Source organism: Colletes latitarsis, unplaced genomic scaffold, assembly GCF_051014445.1.
Source record: "Colletes latitarsis isolate SP2378_abdomen unplaced genomic scaffold, iyColLati1 scaffold0006, whole genome shotgun sequence".
NCBI lineage: Eukaryota > Metazoa > Arthropoda > Insecta > Hymenoptera > Colletidae > Colletes > Colletes latitarsis.
Window position 1 is genome coordinate 19,149,073 of NW_027488366.1, and position 26,728 is coordinate 19,175,800.

Below are 26,728 nucleotides of genomic sequence, written 5' to 3' on the forward strand. Positions count from 1 at the left end.
TTGTCCTCTAAGATATTGATGGAAACCAGGTTTAATTGACTGTTTCAGTGTTGTACTCTATTACTACGTGATGCAATCAAGAAAAAGCCCAGGATCTAGCCATCAAGTATGAGAAATATGCGAAAGAATGAGCCTGATGAGAGCAAATCCCAGACCTAACCTAGACCTAACATGAATTATTCTCTAAAATATTGATCGAGACCGGGTTTAATCGACTGTTTCAGTGTGGTACCACATTACTACGTGATCCAAACCAGAAAAAACCGAGGATCAGTTCAACAAGTATGTGAAGAATGCGAAAGTATGAGTCTGATGAGTGAAAATCCCAGGGCTATCCTAGACCTAACATGCGTTATCCTCTAAAATATTGATCGAAACCAGGTTTAATCGACTGTTTCAGTGTGGTATCACACTACTACGTGACCCAAACCAGAAAAAACCCATGATCTGTTCAACAAGTATGTGAAAAACGCGAAAGTATGAGCCTGATGAGGGCAAATTCCAGACATATCCCAGACCTAACTAGCGTTGTCCTCTAAGATATTGATGGAAACCAGGTTTAATTGACTGTTTCAGTGTTGTACTACATTACTACGTGATGCAATCCAGAAAAAGCCCAGGATCTAGCCATCAAGTATGAGAAATATGCGAAAGAATGAGCCTGATGAGAGCAAATCCCAGACCTAACCTAGACCTAACATGCGTTATCCTCTAAAATATTGAGCGAAACCAGGTTTAATGGACTGTTTCAGTGTGGTACCACTTTACTACGTGATCCACTCCAGAACTAGCCCAGGACCTAGCCATCAAGTATGAGAAATATGCGAAAGTAAGAGCCTCATGAGGGCAAATCCTAGACCTATCCCAAACTTAACATGCGTTATCCTCTAAAATATTTATCAAGACCAGGTTTAATTGATTGTTTCAGTGTGGTACCACATTACTACGTGATCCAAACCAGAAAAAACCCAGGATCTGTTCAACGAGTATGTGAAGTGTGCGAAAGTATGAGTCTGATGAGGGCAAATCCCAGACCTATCCCAGACCTAACATGCGTTATCCTCGAAAATATTTATCAAGACCACGTTTAATTGATTGTTTCAGTGTGGACCCACATTACTACGTGATCCAAACCAGAAAAAACCCAGGATCCGTTCAACAAGTATGTGAAGAATGCGAAAGTATGAGTCTGATGAGTGAAAATCCCAGACCTAACCTAGACCTAACTTGCGTTATCCTCGAAAATATTTATCTAGACCACGTTTAATTGATTGTTTCAGTGTGGACCCACATTACTACGTGATCCAAACCAGAAAAAACCGAGGATCAGTTCAACAAGTATGTGAAGAATGCGAAAGTATGAGTCTGATGAGTGAAAATCCCAGGGCTATCCTAGACCTAACATGAGTTATACTCTAAAATATTGATCGAAACCTGGTTTAATCGACTGTTTCAGTGTGGTACCACATTAGTATGTGATGCAATCAAGAAAAAGCCCAGGATCTAGCCATCAAGTATGAGAAATATGCGAAAGAATGAGCCTGATGAGAGCAAATCCCAGACCTAACCTAGACCTAACATGCGTTATCCTCTAAAATATTGAGCGAAACCAGGTTTAATGGACTGTTTCAGCGTGGTACCACACTACTTCGTGATCCAAACCAGAAAAAACCCAGGATCCGTTCAACAAGTATGTGAAGAATGCGAAAGTATGAGCCTGATGAGGGCAAATCCCAGACATATCCCAGACCTAACTTGCGTTGTCCTCTAAGATATTGATGGAAACCAGGTTTAATTGACTGTTTCAGTGTTGTACTTCATTACTACGTGATGCAATCCAGAAAAAGCCCAGGATCTAGCCATCAAGTATGAGAAATATGCGAAAGAATGAGCCTGATGAGAGCAAATCCCAGACCTAACCTAGACCTAACATGAATTATTCTCTAAAATATTGATCGAGACCAGGTTTCATTGACTGTTTCAGCGTGGTACCACATTACTACGTGATCCAAACCAGAAAAAACCCAGGATCTGTTCAACAAGTATGTGAAAAACGCGAAAGTATGAGCCTGATGAGGGCAAATCCCAGACATATCCCAGACCAAACCTGCGTTGTCCTCTAAGATATTGATGGAAACCAGGTTTAATTGACTGTTTCAGTGTTGTACTACATTACTACGTGATGCAATCCAGAAAACGCCCAGGATCTAGCCATCAAGTATGAGAAATATGCGAAAGAATGAGCCTGATGAGAGCAAATCCCAGACCTAACCTAGACCTAACATGCGTTATCCTCTAAAATATTGAGCGAAACCAGGTTTAATGGACTGTTTCAGTGAGGTACCACTTTACTACGTGATCTACTCCAGAACTAGCCCAGGATCTAGCCATGAAGTATGAGAAATATGCGAAAGTAAGAGCCTGATGGGGGCAAATCCTAGACCTATCCCAAACTTAACTTGCGTTATCCTCTAAAATATTTATCAAGACCTGGTTTAATTGATTGTTTCAGTGTGGTACCACATTACTACGTGATCCACACCAGAAAAAACCCAAGATCCGTTCAACAAGTATGTGAAGAATGCGAAAGTATGAGTCTGATGAGGTCAAATCCCAGACCAATCCCAGACTTAACTTGCGTTATCCTCTAAAATATTGATCGAAACCAGGTTTAATCGACTGTTTCAGTGTTGTACCACATTACTACGTGATCCAAACCAGAAAAAACCCAGGATCTGTTCAACGAGTATGTGAAGTGTGCGAAAGTATGAGTCTGATGAGGGCAAATCCCAGACCTATCCCAGACCTAACATGCGTTATCCTCGAAAATATTTATCAAGACCACGTTTAATTGATTGTTTCAGTGTGGACCCACATTACTACGTGATCCAAACCAGAAAAAACCCAGGATCCGTTCAACAAGTATGTGAAGAATGCGAAAGTATGAGTCTGATGAGTGAAAATCCCAGACCTAACCTAGACCTAACATGCGTTATCCTCTAAAATATTGATCGAAACCAGGTTTAATTGGCCGTTTCAGTGTGGTACCACATTACTACGTGATCCAAACCAGAAAAAACCCAGGATCCGTTCAACAAGTATGTGAAGGATGCGAAAGTATGAGTCTGATAAGTGAAAATCCCAGACCTAACCTAGACCTAACATGCGTTATCCTCTAAAATATTGAGCGAAACCAGGTTTAATGGACTGTTTCAGTGAGGTACCACTTTACTACGTGATCTACTCCAGAACTAGCCCAGGATCTAGCCATGAAGTATGAGAAATATGCGAAAGTAAGAGCCTGATGAGGGCAAATCCTAGACCTATCCCAAACTTAACTTGCGTTATCCTCTAAAATATTTATCAAGACCAGGTTTAATTGATTGTTTCAGTGTGGTACCACATTACTACGTGATCCACACCAGAAAAAACCCAAGATCCGTTCAACAAGTATGTGAAGAATGCGAAAGTATGAGTCTGATGAGGTCAAATCCCAGACCAATCCCAGACTTAACTTGCGTTATCCTCTAAAATATTGATCGAAACCAGGTTTAATCGACTGTTTCAGTGTTGTACCACATTACTACGTGATCCAAACCAGAAAAAACCCAGGATCTGTTCAACGAGTATGTGAAGTGTGCGAAAGTATGAGTCTGATGAGGGCAAATCCCAGACCTATCCCAGACCTAACATGCGTTATCCTCGAAAATATTTATCAAGACCACGTTTAATTGATTGTTTCAGTGTGGACCCACATTACTACGTGATCCAAACCAGAAAAAACCCAGGATCCGTTCAACAAGTATGTGAAGAATGCGAAAGTATGAGTCTGATGAGTGAAAATCCCAGACCTAACCTAGACCTAACATGCGTTATCCTCTAAAATATTGATCGAAACCAGGTTTAATTGGCCGTTTCAGTGTGGTACCACATTACTACGTGATCCAAACCAGAAAAAACCCAGGATCCGTTCAACAAGTATGTGAAGGATGCGAAAGTATGAGTCTGATAAGTGAAAATCTCAGGCCTTACCTAGACCTAACTTGCGTGGTCCTCTAAAATATTGATGGAAACCAGGTTTCATTGACTGTTTCAGTGTGGTACTACATTACTACGTGATGCAATCCAGAAAAAGCCCAGGATCTAGCCATCAAGTATGAGAAATATGCGAAAGAATGAGCCTGATGAGGGCAAATCTTAGACCTAACCCAGACCTAAGATGCGTTATCCTCTAAAATATTTATCCAGACCAGGTTTCATTGACTGTTTCAGCGTGGTACCACATTACTACGTGATCCAAACCAGAAAAAACCCAGGATCTGTTCAACAAGTATGTGAAAAACGCGAAAGTATGAGCCTGATGAGGGCAAATCCCAGACATATCCCAGACCTAACTTGCGTTGTCCTCTAAGATATTGATGGAAACCAGGTTTAATTGACTGTTGCAGTGTTGTACTACATTACTACGTGATGCAATCCAGAAAAAGCTCAGGATCTAGCCATCAAGTATGAGAAATATGCGAAAGAATGAGCCTGATGAGAGCAAATCCCAGACCTATCCCAGACGTAACTTGCGTTGTCCTCTAAAATATTGATCGAAACCAGGTTTAATTGACCGTTTCAGTGTGGTGCCACATTACTACGTGATCCAAACCAGAAAAAACCCAGGATCCGTTCAACAAGTATGTGAAGGATGCGAAAGTATGAGTCTGATAAGTGAAAATCTCAGGCCTTACCTAGACCTAACTTGCGTGGTCCTCTAAAATATTGATGGAAACCAGGTTTCATTGACTGTTTCAGTGTGGTACTACATTACTACGTGATGCAATCCAGAAAAAGCCCAGGATCTAGCCATCAAGTATGAGAAATATGCGAAGGAATGAGCCTGATGAGAGCAAATCCCAGACCTAACCTAGACCTAACATGCGTTATCCTCTAAAATATTGAGCGAAACCAGGTTTAATGGACTGTTTCAGTGTGGTACCACATTACTTCGTGATCCAAACCAGAAATAGCCCAGGATCTAGCCATGAAGTATGAGAAATATGCGAAAGTAAGAGCCTGATGAGGGCAAATCCTAGACCTATCCCAGACGTAACTTGCGTTATCCTCTAAAATATTGATCGAAACCAGGTTTAATTGACTGTTTCAGCGTGGTACCACATTACTACGTGGTCCAAACCAGAAAAAACCCAGGATCAGTTGAACAAGTAAGTGAAGAATGCGAAAGTATGAGTCTGATGAGTGAAAATCCCAGGGCTAACCTAGACCTAACATGCGTCATCCTCTAAAATATTGATCAAAACCAGGTTTAATGGACTGTTTCAGTGTGGTACCACACTACAACGTGATCCAAACCTGAAAAAACCCAGGATCTGTTCAACAAGTATGTGAAAAACGCGAAAGTATGAGCCTGATGAGGGCAAATCCGAGACATATCCCAGACCTAACTTGCGTTGTCCTCTAAGATATTGATGGAAACCAGGTTTAATTGACTGTTGCAGTGTTGTACTTCATTACTACGTGATGCAATCCAGAAAAAGCCCAGGATCTAGCCATCAAGTATGAGAAATATGCGAAAGAATGAGCCTGATGAGAGCAAATCCCAGACCTAACCTAGACCTAACATGAATTATTCTCTAAAATATTGATCGAGACCGGGTTTAATCGACTGTTTCAGTGTGGTACCACATTACTACGTGACCCAAACCAGAAAAAACCGAGGATCAGTTCAACAAGTATGTGAAGAATGCGAAAGTATGAGTCTGATGAGTGAAAATCCCAGGGCTATCCTAGACCTAACATGCGTTATCCTCTAAAATATTGATCGAAACCAGGTTTAATCGACTGTTTCAGTGTGGTATCACACTACTACGTGACCCAAACCAGAAAAAACCCATGATCTGTTCAACAAGTATGTGAAAAACGCGAAAGTATGAGCCTGATGAGGGCAAGTCCCAGACCTATCCCAGACCTAACTTGCGTTATCCTCTAAAATATTGATCGAAACCAGGTTGAATTGATCGTTTCAGTGTGGTACCACATTACTACGTGATCCAAACCAGAAAAAACCCAGGATCCGTTCAACAAGTATGTGAAGGATGCGAAAGTATGAGTCTGATCAGTGAAAATCTCAGGCCTTACCTAGACCTAACTTGCGTTGTCCTCTAAAATATTGATGGAATCCAGGTTTAATGGACTGTTTCAGTGTGGTACCACATTACTACGTGATCCACTCCAGAAAAAACCCAAGATCCGTTCATCAAGTATGTGAAGAATGCGAAAGTATGAGTCTGATGAGGTCAAATCCCAGACCAATCCCAGACGTAACTTGCGTTATCCTATAAAATATTGATCGAAACCACGTTTAATCGACTGTTTCAGTGTGGTACCACATTACTACGTGATCCAAACTAGAAAAAACCCAGGATCTGTTCAACAATTATGTGAAAAACGCGAAAGTATGAGCCTGATGACGGCAAATCCCAGACATATCCCAGACCTAACTTGCGTTGTCCTCTAAGATATTGATGGAAACCAGGTTTAATTGACTGTTTCAGTGCTGTACTTCATTACTACGTGATGCAATCAAGAAAAAGCCCAGGATCTAGCCATGAAGTATGAGAAATATGCGAAAGTAAGAGCCTCATGAGGGCAAATCCTAGACCTATCCCAAACTTAACTTGCGTTATCCTCTAAAATATTTAACAAGACCAGGTTTAATTGATTGTTTCAGTGTGGTACCACATTACTACGTGATCCACACCAGAAAAAACCCAAGATCCGTTCAACAAGTATGTGAAGAATGCGAAAGTATGAGTCTGATCAGTGAAAATCTCAGGCCTTACCTAGACCTAACTTGCGTTGTCCTCTAAAATAGTGATGGAAACCAGGTTTCATTGACTGTTTCAGTGTGGTACTACATTACTACGTGATGCAATCCAGAAAAAGCCCAGGATCTAGCCATCAAGTATGAGAAATATGCGAAAGAATGAGCCTGATGAGAGCAAATCCCAGACCTAACCTAGACCTAACATGCGTTATCCTCTAAAATATTGAGCGAAACCAGGTTTAATGGACTGTTTCAGTGTGGTACCACACTACTGCGTGATCCAAACCAGACAAAACCCAGGATCTGTTCATCAAGAATGTGAAAAACGCGAAACTGTGAGCCTGATGAGGGCAAATCTTACACCTAACCCAGACCTAAGATGCGTTATCCTCTAAAATATTTATCCAGACCAGGTTTCATTGAATGTTTCAGTGTGGTACCACTTTACTACGTGATCCAGTCCAGAAATAGCCCAGGATCTGTTCAACGAGTATGTGAAAAACGCGAAAGTATGAGCCTGATGAGGGCAAATCCCAGACATATCCCAGACCTAACTTGCGCTGTCCTCTAAGATATTGATCGAAACCTGGTTTAATCGACTGTTTCAGTGTGGTACTACATTACTATGTGATCCAAACCAGAAAATAACCCAGGATCTAGCCATCAAGTATGAGAAATATGCGAAAGAATGAGCATGATGAGAGCAAATCCCAGACCTAACCTAGACCTAACATGAATTATTCTCTAAAATATTGATCGAAACCAGGTTTAATTGACTGTTTCAGTGTGGTCCCACATTACTACGTGATCCAAACCAGAAAAAACCCAGGCTCCGTTCAACAAGTATGTGAAGAATGCGAAAGTATGAGCCTGATGAGGGCAAATCCCAGACATATCCCAGACCTAACTTGCGTTGTCCTCTAAGATATTGATGGAAACCAGGTTTAATTGACTGTTTCAGTGTTGTACTTCATTACTACGTGATGCAATCCAGAAAAAGCCCAGGATCTAGCCATCAAGTATGAGAAATATGCGAAAGAATGAGCCTGATGAGAGCAAATCCCAGACCTAACCTAGACCTAACATGAATTATTCTCTAAAATATTGATCGAGACCAGGTTTCAGTGACTGTTTCAGCGTGGTACCACATTACTACGTGATCCAAACCAGAAAAAACCCAGGATCTGTTCAACAAGTATGTGAAAAACGCGAAAGTATGAGCCTGATGAGGGCAAATCCCAGACATATCCCAGACCTAACCTGCGTTGTCCTCTAAGATATTGATGGAAACCAGGTTTAACTGACTGTTTCAGTGTTGTACTACATTACTACGTGATGCAATCCAGAAAACGCCCAGGATCTAGCCATGAAGTATGAGAAATATGCGAAAGTAAGAGCCTGATGAGGGCAAATCCTAGACCTATCCCAAACTTAACTTGCGTTATCCTCTAAAATATTTATCAAGACCAGGTTTAATTGATTGTTTCAGTGTGGTACCACATTACTACGTGATCCACACCAGAAAAAACCCAAGATCCGTTCAACAAGTATGTGAAGAATGCGAAAGTATGAGTCTGATGAGGTCAAATCCCAGACCAATCCCAGACTTAACTTGCGTTATCCTCTAAAATATTGATCGAAACCAGGTTTAATCGACTGTTTCAGTGTTGTACCACATTACTACGTGATCCAAACCAGAAAAAACCCAGGATCTGTTCAACGAGTATGTGAAGTGTGCGAAAGTATGAGTCTGATGAGGGCAAATCCCAGACCTATCCCAGACCTAACATGCGTTATCCTCGAAAATATTTATCAAGACCACGTTTAATTGATTGTTTCAGTGTGGTCCCACATTACTACGTGATCCAAACCAGAAAAAAACCCCGGATCCCTTCAACAAGTATGTGAAGAATGCGAAAGTATGAGTCTGATGAGTGAAAATCCCAGGCCTAACCTGGACCTAACATTCGTTATCCTCAAAAATATTGATCGAAACCTGGTTAAATCGACTGTTTCAGTGTGGAACCACATTACTATGTGATCCAAACCAGAAAATAACCCAGGATCTGTTCAACGAGTATGTGAAAGCGCGAAAGTATGAGCCTGATGAGGGCAAATCCCAGACATATCCCAGACCTAACTTGCGTTGTCCTCTAAGATATTGATGGAAACCAGGTTTAATTGACTGTTTCAGTGTTGTACTTCATTACTACGTGATGCAATCCAGAAAAAGCCCAGGATCCAGCCATCAAGTATGAGAAATATGCGAAAGAATGAGCCTGATGAGAGCAAATCCCAGACCTAACCTAGACCTAACATGAATTATTCTCTAAAATATTGATCGAGACCGGGTTTAATCGACTGTTTCAGTGTGGTACCACATTACTACGTGATCCAAACCAGAAAAAACCGAGGATCAGTTCAACAAGTATGTGAAGAATGCGAAAGTATGAGTCTGATGAGTGAAAATCCCAGGGCTATCCTAGACCTAACATGCGTTATCCTCTAAAATATTGATCGAAACCAGGTTTAATCGACTGTTTCAGTGTGGTATCACACTACTACGTGACCCAAACCAGAAAAAACCCATGATCTGTTCAACAAGTATGTGAAAAACGCGAAAGTATGAGCCTGATGAGGGCAAATCCCAAACCTATCCCAGACCTAACTTGCGTTATCCTCTAAAATATTGATCGAAACCAGGTTTAATTGACCGTTTCAGTGTGGTACCACATTACTACGTGATCCAAACCAGAAAAAACCCAGGATCCGTTCAACAAGTATGTGAAGGATGCGAAAGTATGAGTCTGATCAGTGAAAATCTCAGGCCTTACCTAGACCTAACTTGCGTTGTCCTCTAAAATATTGATGGAAACCAGGTTTCATTGACTGTTTCAGTGTGGTACTACATTACTACGTGATGCAATCCAGAAAAAGCCCAGGATCTAGCCATCAAGTATGAGAAATATGCGAAAGAATGAGCCTGATGAGAGCAAATCCCAGACCTAACCTAGACCTAACATGCGTTATCCTCTAAAATATTGAGCGAAACCAGGTTTAATGGACTGTTTCAGTGTGGTACCACACTACTTCGTGATCCAAACCAGAAATAGCCCAGGATCTAGCCATGAAGTATGAGAAATATGCGAAAGAATGAGCATGATGAGAGCAAATCCCAGACCTAACCTAGACCTAACATGCGTTATCCTCTAAAATATTGAGCGAAACCAGGTTTAATGGACTGTTTCAGTGTGGTACCACTTTACTACGTGATCCACTCCAGAACTAGCCCAGGATCTAGCCATGAAGTATGAGAAATATGCGAAAGTAAGAGCCTCATGAGGGCAAATCCTAGACCTATCCCAAACTTAACTTGCGTTATCCTCTAAAATATTTATCAAGACCAGGTTTAATTGATTGTTTCAGTGTGGTACCACATTACTATGTGATCCACACCAGAAAAAACCCAAGATCCGTTCAACAAGTATGTGAAGAATGCGAAAGTATGAGTCTGATGAGGACAAATCCCAGACCAATCCCAGACTTAACTTGCGTTATCCTATAAAATATTGATCGAAACCACGTTTAATCGACTGTTTCAGTGTGGTACCACATTACTACGTGATCCAAACTAGAAAAAACCCAGGATCTGTTCAACAATTATGTGAAAAACGCGAAAGTATGAGCCTGATGACGGCAAATCCCAGACATATCCCAGACCTAACTTGCGTTGTCCTCTAAGATATTGATGGAAACCAGGTTTAATTGACTGTTTCAGTGTTGTACTTCATTACTACGTGATGCAATCAAGAAAAAGCCCAGGATCTAGCCATCAAGTATGAGAAATATGCGAAAGAATGAGCCTGATGAGAGCAAATCCCAGACCTAACCTAGACCTAACATGAATTATTCTCTAAAACATTGATCGAAACCAGGTTTAATTGACTGTTTCAGTGTGGTACCACGTTACTACGTGATCCAAACCAGCAAAAACCCAGGATCAGTTCAACAAGTATGAGAAGAATGCGAAAGTATGAGTCTGATCAGTGAAAATCCCAGGCCTAACCTAGACCTAGCTTGCGTTATCCTCTAAAATATTGATCGAAACCAGGTTTAATCGACTGTCTCAGTGTGGTACCACATTACTACGTGACCCAAACCAGAAAAATCCCATGATCTGTTCAACAAGTATGTGAAGAATGCGAAAGTATGAGTCTGATCAGTGAAAATCTCAGGCCTTACCTAGACCTAACTTGCGTTGTCCTCTAAAATATTGATGGAAACCAGGTTTCATTGACTGTTTCAGTGTGGTACTACATTACTACGTGATGCAATCCAGAAAAAGCCCAGGATCTAGCCATCAAGTATGAGAAATATGCGAAAGAATGAGCCTGATGAGAGCAAATCCCAGACCTAACCTAGACCTAACATGCGTTATCCTCTAAAATATTGAGCGAAACCAGGTTTAATGGACTGTTTCAGTGTGGTACCACACTACTTCGTGATCCAAACCAGAAATAGCCCAGGATCTAGCCATGAAGTATGAGAAATATGCGAAAGAATGAGCATGATGAGAGCAAATCCCAGACCTAACCTAGACCTAACATGCGTTATCCTCTAAAATATTGAGCGAAACCAGGTTTAATGGACTGTTTCAGTGTGGTACCACTTTACTACGTGATCCACTCCAGAACTAGCCCAGGATCTAGCCATGAAGTATGAGAAATATGCGAAAGTAAGAGCCTCATGAGGGCAAATCCTAGACCTATCCCAAACTTAACTTGCGTTATCCTCTAAAATATTTATCAAGACCAGGTTTAATTGATTGTTTCAGTGTGGTACCACATTACTATGTGATCCACACCAGAAAAAACCCAAGATCCGTTCAACAAGTATGTGAAGAATGCGAAAGTATGAGTCTGATGAGGACAAATCCCAGACCAATCCCAGACTTAACTTGCGTTATCCTATAAAATATTGATCGAAACCACGTTTAATCGACTGTTTCAGTGTGGTACCACATTACTACGTGATCCAAACTAGAAAAAACCCAGGATCTGTTCAACAATTATGTGAAAAACGCGAAAGTATGAGCCTGATGACGGCAAATCCCAGACATATCCCAGACCTAACTTGCGTTGTCCTCTAAGATATTGATGGAAACCAGGTTTAATTGACTGTTTCAGTGTTGTACTTCATTACTACGTGATGCAATCAAGAAAAAGCCCAGGATCTAGCCATCAAGTATGAGAAATATGCGAAAGAATGAGCCTGATGAGAGCAAATCCCAGACCTAACCTAGACCTAACATGAATTATTCTCTAAAACATTGATCGAAACCAGGTTTAATTGACTGTTTCAGTGTGGTACCACGTTACTACGTGATCCAAACCAGCAAAAACCCAGGATCAGTTCAACAAGTATGAGAAGAATGCGAAAGTATGAGTCTGATCAGTGAAAATCCCAGGCCTAACCTAGACCTAGCTTGCGTTATCCTCTAAAATATTGATCGAAACCAGGTTTAATCGACTGTCTCAGTGTGGTACCACATTACTACGTGACCCAAACCAGAAAAATCCCATGATCTGTTCAACAAGTATGTGAAGAATGCGAAAGTATGAGTCTGATCAGTGAAAATCTCAGGCCTTACCTAGACCTAACTTGCGTTGTCCTCTAAAATAGTGATGGAAACCAGGTTTCATTGACTGTTTCAGTGTGGTACTACATTACTACGTGATGCAATCCAGAAATAGCCCAGGATCTAGCCATCAAGTATGAGAAATATGCGAAAGAATGAGCCTGATGAGAGCAAATCCCAGACCTAACCTAGACCTAACATGCGTTATCCTCTAAAATATTGAGCGAAACCAGGTTTAATGGACTGTTTCAGTGTGGTACCACTTTACTACGTGATCTACTCCAGAACTAGCCCAGGATCTAGCCATGAAGTATGAGAAATATGCGAAAGTAAGAGCCTGATGAGGGCAAATCCTAGACCTATCCCAAACTTAACTTGCGTTATCCTCTAAAATATTTATCAAGACCAGGTTTAATTGATTGTTTCAGTGTGGTACCACATTACTACGTGATCCACACCAGAAAAAACCCAAGATCCGTTCAACAAGTATGTGAAGAATGCGAAAGTATGAGTCTGATGAGGTCAAATCCCAGACCAATCCCAGACTTAACTTGCGTTATCCTCTAAAATATTGATCGAAACCAGGTTTAATCGACTGTTTCAGTGTTGTACCACATTACTACGTGATCCAAACCAGAAAAAACCCAGGATCTGTTCAACGAGTATGTGAAGTGTGCGAAAGTATGAGTCTGATGAGGGCAAATCCCAGACCTATCCCAGACCTAACATGCGTTATCCTCAAAAATATTTATCAAGACCACGTTTAATTGATTGTTTCAGTGTGGACCCACATTACTACGTGATCCAAACCAGAAAAAACCCAGGATCCGTTCAACAAGTATGTGAAGAATGCGAAAGTATGAGTCTGATGAGTGAAAATCCCAGACCTAACCTAGACCTAACATGCGTTATCCTCTAAAATATTGATCGAAACCAGGTTTAATTGGCCGTTTCAGTGTGGTACCACATTACTACGTGATCCAAACCAGAAAAAACCCAGGATCCGTTCAACAAGTATGTGAATGATGCGAAAGTATGAGTCTGATAAGTGAAAATCTCAGGCCTTACCTAGACCTAACTTGCGTTGTCCTCTAAAATATTGATGGAAACCAGGTTTCATTGACTGTTTCAGTGTGGTACTACATTACTACGTGATGCAATCCAGAAAAAGCCCAGGATCTAGCCATCAAGTATGAGAAATATGCGAAAGAATGAGCCTGATGAGAGCAAATCCCAGACCTAACCTAGACCTAACATGCGTTATCCTCTAAAATATTGAGCGAAACCAGGTTTAATGGGCTGTTTCAGTGTGGTACCACACTACTTCGTGATCCAAACCAGAAAAAACCCAGGATCTGTTCAACAAGTATGTGAAAAACGCGAAAGTATGAGCCTGATGAGGGCAAATCCGAGACATATCCCAGACCTAACTTGCGTTGTCCTCTAAGATATTGATGGAAACCAGGTTTAATTGACTGTTGCAGTGTTGTACTTCATTACTACGTGATGCAATCCAGAAAAAGCCCAGGATCTAGCCATCAAGTATGAGAAATATGCGAAAGAATGAGCCTGATGAGAGCAAATCCCAGACCTAACCTAGACCTAACATGAATTATTCTCTAAAATATTGATCGAAACCAGGCTTAATTGACTGTTTCAGTGTGGTCCCACATTACTACGTGATCCAAACCAGAAAAAACCCAGGATCCGTTCAACAAGTATGTGAAGAATGCGAAAGTATGAGTCTGATGAGTGAAAATCCCAGGCCTAACCTAGACCTAACATGAGTTATACTCTAAAATATTGATCGAAACCTGGTTTAGTCGACTGTTTCAGTGTGGTACCACATTAGTATGTGATCCAAACCAGAAAATAACCCAGGATCTAGCCATCAAGTATGAGAAATATGCGAAAGAATGAGCATGATGAGAGCAAATCCCAGACCTAACCTAGACCTAACATGAATTATTCTCTAAAATATTGATCGAAACCAGGCTTAATTGACTGTTTCAGTGTGGTCCCACATTACTACGTGATCCAAACCAGAAAAAACCCAGGATCCGTTCAACAAGTATGTGAAGAATGCGAAAGTATGAGTCTGATGAGTGAAAATCCCAGGCCTAACCTGGACCTAACATTCGTTATCCTCAAAAATATTGATCGAAACCTGGTTAAATCGACTGTTTCAGTGTGGAACCACATTACTATGTGATCCAAACCAGAAAATAACCCAGGATCTGTTCAACGAGTATGTGAAAAACGCGAAAGTATGAGCCTGATGAGGGCAAATCCCAGACATATCCCAGACCTAACTTGCGTTGTCCTCTAAGATATTGATGGAAACCAGGTTTAATTGACTGTTTCAGTGTTGTACTTCATTACTACGTGATGCAATCCAGAAAAAGCCCAGGATCTAGCCATCAAGTATGAGAAATATGCGAAAGAATGAGCCTGATGAGAGCAAATCCCAGACCTAACCTAGACCTAACATGAATTATTCTCTAAAATATTGATCGAGACCGGGTTTAATCGACTGTTTCAGTGTGGTACCACATTACTACGTGATCCAAACCAGAAAAAACCGAGGATCAGTTCAACAAGTATGTGAAGGATGCGAAAGTATGAGTCTGATCAGTGGAAATCACAGGCCTTACCTAGACCTAACTTGCGTTGTCCTCTAAAATATTGATGGAAACCAGGTTTCATTGACTGTTTCAGTGTGGTACTACATTACTACGTGATGCAATCCAGAAAAAGCCCAGGGTCTAGCCATCAAGTATGAGAAATATGCGAAGGAATGAGCCTGATGAGAGCATATCCCAGACCTAACCTAGACCTAACATGCGTTATCCTCTAAAATATTGAGCGAAACCAGGTTTAATGGACTGTTTCAGTGTGGTACCACACTACTTCGTGATCCAAACCAGAAATAGCCCAGGATCTAGCCATGAAGTATGAGAAATATGCGAAAGTAAGAGCCTGATGAGGGCAAATCCTAGACCTATCCCAGACGTAACTTGCGTTATTCTCTAAAATATTGATCGAAACCAGGTTTAATTGACTGTTTCAGCGTGGTACCACATTACTACGTGGTCCAAACCAGAAAAAACCCAGGATCAGTTGAACAAGTAAGTGAAGAATGCGAAAGTATGAGTCTGATGAGTGAAAATCCCAGGGCTAACCTAGACCTAACATGCGTCATCCTCTAAAATATTGATCAAAACCAGGTTTAATGGACTGTTTCAGTGTGGTACCACACTACAACGTGATCCAAACCTGAAAAAACCCAGGATCTGTTCAACAAGTATGTGAAAAACGCGAAAGTATGAGCCTGATGAGGGCAAATCCGAGACATATCCCAGACCTAACTTGCGTTGTCCTCTAAGATATTGATGGAAACCAGGTTTAATTGACTGTTGCAGTGTTGTACTTCATTACTACGTGATGCAATCCAGAAAAAGCCCAGGATCTAGCCATCAAGTATGAGAAATATGCGAAAGAATGAGCCTGATGAGAGCAAATCCCAGACCTAACCTAGACCTAACATGAATTATTCTCTAAAATATTGATCGAAACCAGGCTTAATTGACTGTTTCAGTGTGGTCCCACATTACTACGTGATCCAAACCAGAAAAAACCCAGGATCCGTTCAACAAGTATGTGAAGAATGCGAAAGTATGAGTCTGATGAGTGAAAATCCCAGGCCTAACCTAGACCTAACATGAGTTATACTCTAAAATATTGATCGAAACCTGGTTTAATCGACTGTTTCAGTGTGGTACCACATTAGTATGTGATCCAAACCAGAAAATAACCCAGGATCTAGCCATCAAGTATGAGAAATATGCGAAAGAATGAGCATGATGAGAGCAAATCCCAGACCTAACCTAGACCTAACATGAATTATTCTCTAAAATATTGATCGAAACCAGGCTTAATTGACTGTTTCAGTGTGGTCCCACATTACTACGTGATCCAAACCAGAAAAAACCCAGGATCCGTTCAACAAGTATGTGAAGAATGCGAAAGTATGAGTCTGATGAGTGAAAATCCCAGGCCTAACCTGGACCTAACACTCGTTATCCTCAAAAATATTGATCGAAACCTGGTTAAATCGACTGTTTCAGTGTGGAACCACATTACTATGTGATCCAAACCAGAAAATAACCCAGGATCTGTTCAACGAGTATGTGAAAAACGCGAAAGTATGAGCCTGATGAGGGCAAATCCCAGACATATCCCAGACCTAACTTGCGTTGTCCTCTAAGATATTGATGGAAACCAGGTTTAATTGACTGTTTCAGTGTTGTACTTCATTATTACGTGATGCAATCCAGAAAAAGCCCAGGATCTAGCCATCAAGTATGAGAAATATGCGAAAGAATGAGCCTGATGAGAGCAAATCCCAGACCTAACCTAGACCTAACATGAATTATTCTCTAAAATATTGATCGAGACCGGGTTTAATCGACTGTTTCAGTGTGGTACCACATTACTACGTGATCCAAACCAGAAAAAACCGAGGATCAGTTCAACAAGTATGTGAAGAATGCGAAAGTATGAGTCTGATGAGTGAAAATCCCAGGGCTATCCTAGACCTAACATGAGTTATACTCTAAAATATTGATCGAAACCTGGTTTAATCGACTGTTTCAGTGTGGTACCACATTAGTATGTGATCCAAACCAGAAAATAACCCAGGATCTAGCCATCAAGTATGAGAAATATGCGAAAGAATGAGCATGATGAGAGCAAATCCCAGACCTAACCTAGACCTAACATGAATTATTCTCTAAAATATTGATCGAGACCGGGTTTAATCGACTGTTTCAGTGTGGTACCACATTACTACGTGATCCAAACCAGAAAAAACCGAGGATCAGTTCAACAAGTATGTGAAGAATGCGAAAGTATGAGTCTGATGAGTGAAAATCCCAGGGCTATCCTAGACCTAACATGAGTTATACTCTAAAATATTGATCGAAACCTGGTTTAATCGACTGTTTCAGTGTGGTACCACATTAGTATGTGATCCAAACCAGAAAATAACCCAGGATCTAGCCATCAAGTATGAGAAATATGCGAAAGAATGAGCATGATGAGAGCAAATCCCAGACCTAACCTAGACCTAACATGAATTATTCTCTAAAATATTGATCGAAACCAGGCTTAATTGACTGTTTCAGTGTGGTCCCACATTACTACGTGATCCAAACCAGAAAAAACCCAGAATCCGTTCAACAAGTATGTGAAGAATGCGAAAGTATGAGTCTGATGAGTGAAAATCCCAGGCCTAACCTGGACCTAACATTCGTTATCCTCAAAAATATTGATCGAAACCTGGTTAAATCGACTGTTTCAGTGTGGAACCACATTACTATGTGATCCAAACCAGAAAATAACCCAGGATCTGTTCAACGAGTATGTGAAAAACGCGAAAGTATGAGCCTGATGAGGGCAAATCCCAGACATATCCCAGACCTAACTTGCGTTGTCCTCTAAGATATTGATGGAAACCAGGTTTAATTGACTGTTTCAGTGTTGTACTTCATTACTACGTGATGCAATCCAGAAAAAGCCCAGGATCTAGCCATCAAGTATGAGAAATATGCGAAAGAATGAGCCTGATGAGAGCAAATCCCAGACCTAACCTAGACCTAACATGAATTATTCTCTAAAATATTGATCGAGACCGGGTTTAATCGACTGTTTCAGTGTGGTACCACATTACTACGTGATCCAAACCAGAAAAAACCGAGGATCAGTTCAACAAGTATGTGAAGAATGCGAAAGTATGAGTCTGATGAGTGAAAATCCCAGGGCTATCCTAGACCTAACATGAGTTATACTCTAAAATATTGATCGAAACCTGGTTTAATCGACTGTTTCAGTGTGGTACCACATTAGTATGCGATCCAAACCAGAAAATAACCCAGGATCTAGCCATCAAGTATGAGAAATATGCGAAAGAATGAGCATGATGAGAGCAAATCCCAGACCTAACCTAGACCTAACATGCGTTATCCTCTAAAATATTGAGCGAAACCAGGTTTAATGGACTGTTTCAGTGTGGTACCACACTACTTCGTGATCCAAACCAGACAAAACCCAGGATCTGTTCATCAAGAATGTGAAAAACGCGAAACTGTGAGCCTGATGAGGGCAAATCTTACACCTAACCCAGACCTAAGATGCGTTATCCTCTAAAATATTTATCCAGACCAGGTTTCATTGAATGTTTCAGTGTGGTACCACTTTACTACGTGATCCAGTCCAGAAATAGCCCAGGATCTGTTTAACGAGTATGTGAAAAACGCGAAAGTATGAGCCTGATGAGGGCAAATCCCAGACATATCCCAGACCTAACTTTCGCTGTCCTCTAAGATATTGATCGAAACCTGGTTTAATCGACTGTTTCAGTGTGGTACCACATTACTATGTGATCCAAACCAGAAAATAACCCAGGATCTAGCCATCAAGTATGAGAAATATGCGAAAGAATGAGCATGATGAGAGCAAATCCCAGACCTAACCTAGACCTAACATGAATTATTCTCTAAAATATTGATCGAAACCAGGTTTAATTGACTGTTTCAGTGTGGTCCCACATTACTACGTGATCCAAACCAGAAAAAACCCAGGATCCGTTCAACAAGTATGTGAAGAATGCGAAAGTATGAGCCTGATGAGGGCAAATCCCAGACATATCCCAGACCTAACTTGCGTTGTCCTCTAAGATATTGATGGAAACCAGGTTTAATTGACTGTTTCAGTGTTGTACTTCATTACTACGTGATGCAATCCAGAAAAAGCCCAGGATCTAGCCATCAAGTATGAGAAATATGCGAAAGAATGAGCCTGATGAGAGCAAATCCCAGACCTAACCTAGACCTAACATGAATTATTCTCTAAAATATTGATCGAGACCAGGTTTCATTGACTGTTTCAGCGTGGTACCACATTACTACGTGATCCAAACCAGAAAAAACCCAGGATCTGTTCAACAAGTATGTGAAAAACGCGAAAGTATGAGCCTGATGAGGGCAAATCCCAGACATATCCCAGACCTAACCTGCGTTGTCCTCTAAGATATTGATGGAAACCAGGTTTAATTGACTGTTTCAGTGTTGTACTACATTACTACGTGATGCAATCCAGAAAACACCCAGGATCTAGCCATCAAGTATGAGAAATATGCGAAAGAATGAGCCTGATGAGAGCAAATCCCAGACCTAACCTAGACCTAACATGCGTTATCCTCTAAAATATTGAGCGAAACCAGGTTTAATGGACTGTTTCAGTGTGGTACCACTTTACTACGTGATCTACTCCAGAACTAGCCCAGGATCTAGCCATGAAGTATGAGAAATATGCGAATGTAACAGCCTGATGAGGGCAAATCCTAGACCTATCCCAAACTTAACTTGCGTTATCCTCTAAAATATTTATCAAGACCAGGTTTAATTGATTGTTTCAGTGTGGTACCACATTACTACGTGATCCACACCAGAAAAAACCCAAGATCCGTTCAACAAGTATGTGAAGAATGCGAAAGTATGAGTCTGATGAGGTCAAATCCCAGACCAATCCCAGACTTAACTTGCGTTATCCTCTAAAATATTGATCGAAACCAGGTTTAATCGACTGTTTCAGTGTTGTACCACATTACTACGTGATCCAAACCAGAAAAAACCCAGGATCTGTTCAACGAGTATGTGCAGTGTGCGAAAGTATGAGTCTGATGAGGGCAAATCCCAGACCTATCCCAGACCTAACATGCGTTATCCTCGAAAATATTTATCAAGACCACGTTTAATTGATTGTTTCAGTGTGGACCCACATTACTACGTGATCCAAACCAGAAAAAACCCAGGATCCGTTCAACAAGTATCTGAAGAATGCGAAAGTATGAGTCTGATGAGTGAAAATCCCAGACCTAACCTAGACCTAACATGCGTTATGCTCTAAAATATTGATCGAAACCAGGTTTAATTGTCCGTTTCAGTGTGGTACCACATTACTACGTGATCCAAACCAGAAAAAACCCAGGATCCGTTCAACAAGTATGTGAAGGATGCGAAAGTATGAGTCTGATAAGTGAAAATCTCAGGCCTTACCTAGACCTAACTTGCGTTGTCCTCTAAAATATTGATGGAAACCAGGTTTCATTGACTGTTTCAGTGTGGTACTATATTACTACGTGATCTACTCCAGATCTAGCCCAGGATCTAGCCATGAAGTATGAGAAATATGCGAAAGTAAGAGCCTGATGAGGGCAAATCCTAGACCTATCCCAAACTTAACTTGCGTTATCCTCTAAAATATTTATCAAGACCAGGTTTAATTGATTGTTTCAGTGTGGTACCACATTACTACGTGATCCACACCAGAAAAAACCCAAGATCCGTTCAACAAGTATGTGAAGAATGCGAAAGTATGAGTCTGATGAGGTCAAATCCCAGACCAATCCCAGACGTAACTTGCGGTATCCTCTAAAATATTGATCGAAACCAGGTTTAATTGACTGTTTCAGCGTGGTACCACATTACTACGTGATACAATCCAGAAACAGCCCAGGATCTAGCCATGAAGTATGAGAAATATGCGAAAGTATGAGCCTGATGAGGGCAAATCCTAGACCTATCCCAGACGTAACTTGCGTTATTCTCTAAAATATTGATCGAAACCAGGTTTAATTGACTGTTTCAGCGTGGTACCACATTACTACGTGGTCCAAACCAGAAAAAACCCAGGATCAGTTGAACAAGTAAGTGAAGAATGCGAAAGTATGAGTCTGATGAGTGAAAATCCCAGGGCTAACCTAGACCTAACATGCGTCATCCTCTAAAATATTGATCAAAACCAGGTTTAGTGGACTGTTTCAGTGTGGTACCACACTACAACGTGATCCAAACCTGAAAAAACCCAGGATCTGTTCAACAAGTATGTGAAAAACGCGAAAGTATGAGCCTGATGAGGTCAAATCCCAGACCAATCCCAGACTTAACTTGCGTTATCCTCTAAAATATTGATCGAAACCAGGTTTAATCGACTGTTTCAGTGTTGTACCACATTACTACGTGATGCAATCCAGAAAAAGCCCAGGATCTAGCCATCAAGTATGAGAAATATGCGAAAGAATGAGCCTGATGAGAGCAAATCCCAGACCTAACCTAGACCTAACATGAATTATTCTCTAAAATATTGATCGAAACCAGGCTTAATTGACTGTTTCAGTGTGGTCCCACATTACTACGTGATCCAAACCAGAAAAAACCCAGGATCCGTTCAACAAGTATGTGAAGAATGCGAAAGTATGAGTCTGATGAGTGAAAATCCCAGGCCTAACCTAGACCTAACATGAGTTATACTCTAAAATATTGATCGAAACCTGGTTTAATCGACTGTTTCAGTGTGGTACCACATTAGTATGTGATCCAAACCAGAAAATAACCCAGGATCTAGCCATCAAGTATGTGAAATATGCGAAAGAATGAGCATGATGAGAGCAAATCCCAGACCTAACCTAGACCTAACATGAATTATTCTCTAAAATATTGATCGAAACCAGGCTTAATTGACTGTTTCAGTGTGGTCCCACATTACTACGTGATCCAAACCAGAAAAAACCCAGAATCCGTTCAACAAGTATGTGAAGAATGCGAAAGTATGAGTCTGATGAGTGAAAATCCCAGGCCTAACCTGGACCTAACATTCGTTATCCTCAAAAATATTGATCGAAACCTGGTTAAATCGACTGTTTCAGTGTGGAACCACATTACTATGTGATCCAAACCAGAAAATAACACAGGATCTGTTCAACGAGTATGTGAAAAACGCGAAAGTATGAGCCTGATGAGGGCAAATCCCAGACATATCCCAGACCTAACTTGCGTTGTCCTCTAAGATATTGATGGAAACCAGGTTTAATTGACTGTTTCAGTGTTGTACTTCATTACTACGTGATGCAATCCAGAAAAAGCCCAGGATCTAGCCATCAAGTATGAGAAATATGCGAAAGAATGAGCCTGATGAGAGCAAATCCCAGACCTAACCTAGACCTAACATGAATTATTCTCTAAAATATTGATCGAGACCGGGTTTAATCGACTGTTTCAGTGTGGTACCACATTACTACGTGATCCAAACCTGAAAAAACCCAGGATCTGTTCAACAAGTATGTGAAAAACGCGAAAGTATGAGCCTGATGAGGTCAAATCCCAGACCAATCCCAGACTTAACTTGCGTTATCCTATAAAATATTGATCGAAACCACGTTTAATCGACTGTTTCAGTGTGGTACCACATTACTACGTGATCCAAACTAGAAAATACCCAGGATCTGTTCAACAATTATGTGAAAAACGCGAAAGTATGAGCCTGATGACGGCAAATCCCAGACATATCCCAGACCTAACTTGCGTTGTCCTCTAAGATATTGATGGAAACCAGGTTTAATTGACTGTTTCAGTGTTGTACTTCATTACTACGTGATGCAATCAAGAAAAAGCCCAGGATCTAGCCATCAAGTATGAGAAATATGCGAAAGAATGAGCCTGATGAGAGCAAATCCCAGACCTAACCTAGACCTAACATGAATTATTCTCTAAAATATTGATCGAAACCAGGTTTAGTTGACTGTTTCAGTGTGGTCCCACATTACTACGTGATCCAAACCAGAAAAAACCCCGGATCCCTTCAACAAGTATGTGAAGAATGCGAAAGTATGAGTCTGATGAGTGAAAATCCCAGGCCTAACCTAGACCTAACATGAGTTATACTCTAAAATATTGATCGAAACCAGGTTTAATCGACTGTTTCAGTGTGGTACCACGTTACTACGTGATCCAAACCAGCAAAAACCCAGGATCAGTTCAACAAGTATGTGAAGAATGCGAAAGTATGAGTCTGATCAGTGAAAATCCCAGGCCTAACCTAGACCTAGCTTGCGTTATCCTCTAAAATATTGATCGAAACCAGGTTTAATCGACTGTCTCAGTGTGGTACCACATTACTACGTGACCCAAACCAGAAAAATCCCATGATCTGTTCAACAAGTATGTGAAGAATGCGAAAGTATGAGTCTGATCAGTGAAAATCTCAGGCCTTACCTAGACCTAACTTGCGTTGTCCTCTAAAATAGTGATGGAAACCAGGTTTCATTGACTGTTTCAGTGTGGTACTACAATACTACGTGATGCAATCCAGAAAAAGCCCAGGATCTAGCCATCAAGTATGAGAAATATGCGAAAGAATGAGCCTGATGAGAGCAAATCCCAGACCTAACCTAGACCTAACATGAATTATTCTCTAAAATATTGATCGAGACCAGGTTTCATTGACTGTTTCAGCGTGGTACCACATTACTACGTGATCCAAACCAGAAAAAACCCAGGATCTGTTCAACAAGTATGTGAAAAACGCGAAAGTATGAGCCTGATGAGGGCAAATCCCAGACATATCCCAGACCTAACCTGCGTTGTCCTCTAAGATATTGATGGAAACCAGGTTTAATTGACTGTTTCAGTGTTGTACTACATTACTACGTGATGCAATCCAGAAAACGCCCAGGATCTAGCCATCAAGTATGAGAAATATGCGAAAGAATGAGCCTGATGAGAGCAAATCCCAGACCTAACCTAGACCTAACATGCGTTATCCTCTAAAATATTGAGCGAAACCAGGTTTAATGGACTGTTTCAGTGTGGTACCACTTTACTACGTGATCTACTCCAGAACTAGCCCAGGATCTAGCCATGAAGTATGAGAAATATGCGAAAGTAAGAGCCTGATGAGGGCAAATCCTAGACCTATCCCAAACTTAACTTGCGTTATCCTCTAAAATATTTATCAAGACCAGGTTTAATTGATTGTTTCAGTGTGGTACCACATTACTACGTGATCCACACCAGAAAAAACCCAAGATCCGTTCAACAAGTATGTGAAGAATGCGAAAGTATGAGTCTGATGAGGTCAAATCCCAGACCAATCCCAGACTTAACTTGCGTTATCCTCTAAAATATTGATCGAAACCAGGTTTAATCGACTGTTTCAGTGTTGTACCACATTACTACGTGATCCAAACCAGAAAAAACCCAGGATCCGTTCAACAAGTATGTGAAGAATGCGAAAGTATGAGCCTGATGAGGGCAAATCCCAGACATATCCCAGACCTAACTTGCGTTGTCCTCTAAGATATTGATGGGAACCAGGTTTAATTGACTGTTTCAGTGTTGTACTTCATTACTACGTGATGCAATCCAGAAAAAGCCCAGGATCTAGCCATCAAGTATGAGAAATATGCGAAAGAATGAGCCTGATGGGAGCAAATCCCAGACCTAACCTAGACCTAACATGAATTATTCTCTAAAATATTGATCGAGACCAGGTTTCATTGACTGTTTCAGCGTGGTACCACATTACTACGTGATCCAAACCAGAAAAAACCCAGGATCTGTTCAACAAGTATGTGAAAAACGCGAAAGTATGAGCCTGATGAGGGCAAATCCCAGACATATCCCAGACCTAACCTGCGTTGTCCTCTAAGATATTGATGGAAACCAGGTTTAATTGACTGTTTCAGTTTTGTACTACATTACTACGTGATGCAATCCAGAAAACGCCCAGGATCTAGCCATCAAGTATGAGAAATATGCGAAAGAATGAGCCTGATGAGAGCAAATCCCAGACCTAACCTAGACCTAACATGCGTTATCCTCTAAAATATTGAGCGAAACCAGGTTTAATGGACTGTTTCAGTGTGGTACCACTTTACTACGTGATCTACTCCAGAACTAGCCCAGGATCTAGCCATGAAGTATGAGAAATATGCGAAAGTAAGAGCCTGATGAGGGCAAATCCTAGACCTATCCGAAACTTAACTTGCGTTATCCTCTAAAATATTTATCAAGACCAGGTTTAATTGATTGTTTCAGTGTGGTACCACATTACTACGTGATCCACACCAGAAAAAACCCAAGATCCGTTCAACAAGTATGTGAAGAATGCGAAAGTATGAGTCTGATGAGGTCAAATCCCAGACCAATCCCAGACTTAACTTGCGTTATCCTCTAAAATATTGATCGAAACCAGGTTTAATCGACTGTTTCAGTGTTGTACCACATTACTACGTGATCCAAACCAGAAAAAACCCAGGATCTGTTCAACGAGTATGTGCAGTGTGCGAAAGTATGAGTCTGATGAGGGCAAATCCCAGACCTATCCCAGACCTAACATGCGTTATCCTCGAAAATATTTATCAAGACCACGTTTAATTGATTGTTTCAGTGTGGACCCACATTACTACGTGATCCAAACCAGAAAAAACCCAGGATCCGTTCAACAAGTATGTGAAGAATGCGAAAGTATGAGTCTGATGAGTGAAAATCCCAGACCTAACCTAGACCTAACATGCGTTATGCTCTAAAATATTGATCGAAACCAGGTTTAATTGGCCGTTTCAGTGTGGTACCACATTACTACGTGATCCAAACCAGAAAAAACCCAGGATCCGTTTAACAAGTATGTGAAGGATGCGAAAGTATGAGTCTGATAAGTGAAAATCTCAGGCCTTACCTAGACCTAACTTGCGTTGTCCTCTAAAATATTGATGGAAACCAGGTTTCATTGACTGTTTCAGTGTGGTACTACATTACTACGTGATGCAATCCAGAAAAAGCCCAGGATCTAGCCATCAAGTATGAGAAATATGCGAAAGAATGAGCCTGATGAGAGCAAATCCCAGACCTGACCTAGACCTAACATGCGTTATCCTCTAAAATATTGAGCGAAACCAGGTTTAATGGGCTGTTTCAGTGTGGTACCACACTACTTCGTGATCTAAACCAGAAAAAACCCAGGATCTGTTCAACAAGTATGTGAAAAACGCGAAACTGTGAGCCTGATGAGGGCAAATCTTAGACCTAACCCAGACCTAAGATGCGTTATCCTCTAAAATATTTATCCAGACCAGGTTTCATTGACTGTTTCAGCGTGGTACCACATTACTACGTGATCCAAACCAGAAAAAACCCAGGATCTGTTCAACAAGTATGTGAAAAACGCGAAAGTATGAGCCTGATGAGGGCAAATCCCAGACATATCCCAGACTTAACTTGCGTTGTCCTCTAAGATATTGATGGAAACCAGGTTTAATTGACTGTTGCAGTGTTGTACTACATTACTACGTGATGCAATCCAGAAAAAGCTCAGGATCTAGCCATCAAGTATGAGAAATATGCGAAAGAATGAGCCTGATG